The sequence below is a fragment of the Chrysochloris asiatica genome, unplaced genomic scaffold (genome assembly GCF_000296735.1).
Source record: "Chrysochloris asiatica unplaced genomic scaffold, ChrAsi1.0 scaffold00124, whole genome shotgun sequence".
Lineage (NCBI taxonomy): Eukaryota > Metazoa > Chordata > Mammalia > Afrosoricida > Chrysochloridae > Chrysochloris > Chrysochloris asiatica.
In genome coordinates this window covers 8,051,706-8,053,017 of record NW_006408642.1, presented here as the reverse complement: position 1 = coordinate 8,053,017, position 1,312 = coordinate 8,051,706, and positions in this window count along the sequence as shown.

Here is a 1,312-nt window from a genome sequence, read left to right as displayed (position 1 = left end):
AAATGAACAATAGATAAAAAGCTCATCAATATAATTATCCTTAGTAAAATGGGGCAACCAATTGGGAAAATTCTTTGGTAATTTCTAATAAAGTATATACCTACTCTATGAACCAGCAATTCCACACCTAGATTTATGCTCAAAAGAAGTGGAAGCATATGCCCACAAAGTCTCACACTATAATGTTTCTTGTTGTTATCAAGTGCCATTGAGTCAGTTCCAATTCATGGCGACTCTGCATAGGGTTTCTGAGGAGCAGCTTGTAGGTTTGAACTGCCAACCTTATGGCTCCCAGGTCAGTGCTGATCCTTACACAATGTTTATAGCAGCTTTATTCCTAATAGCCACAAACAGGAAACAACCCAAATGTCCATCAACAGGAGGGTAAACAAACTATGGAATATCCATATAATGAAATACAAGTCAGCAATAAAAATGAACAAATAGTATACATTTCGAAAGTACATGTGGATCATAAGAAGTCAGAGACAAAAAAGCACTTACAGTCTGATTCAATTTATATGAATTTCAACTATATGCATATCTAATGATGGTAACAAAACCAGTGGTTACATATAGGATTAAATAGAAAAGGGCACAAGGTTTAGTCAAAGATTCTACAGAAGATTCCTGACCAAAAAGGAGGAAATAGACAATAGAATTTCAAATTCTCATGGACTCTAGACTTCCTGGAGTCATATGAGGTGGATGAACCCCTGAAACTGCTGCCCTGAAATCATCTTTAAACCTTAAACCAAAAATATCCCCTGAAGTCTTCTTAAAACCAAAGGATAGTTTAGCTGAAGTAGTAAACGTCTGCCTTGAACATTATGCTCTTTTAGGAACTACCTATGCATATATGGGATCATGACAACAGCAAGTCGAAAGATTAGATAGGAACCTGAAGGGGCACTGAGTTCATGTTAATGGGAGAAGAACAACTCAGAAAAGGAGGGTAAGAATGATGGCACAACTCACAGAATAGAACCATGGGCTGAATTCTGCATGTAGAAACTGCTGAATTGGTGCATGTTATATATTCTTAACAATAACAACAAAATGAAAATTTAAAAAGTAAAAAAGGTGATGTTAATATTTGTCAGAAATTGTACACTATAATCTGTACATTTTTTAATATTATATCTCAATTAAGAAAATAATAATGTAGAAATGCATTGGGACAACACAATCATTAACCAATATAAGATGGTCATCAATTTTTTTAAAAAAATGATTAAAGAAGGAAACAATAAGATATGGGAAAGTAGAATAAAGGTTTTAATCTAAATAAGAAATTACTTTAAAAAAAAAA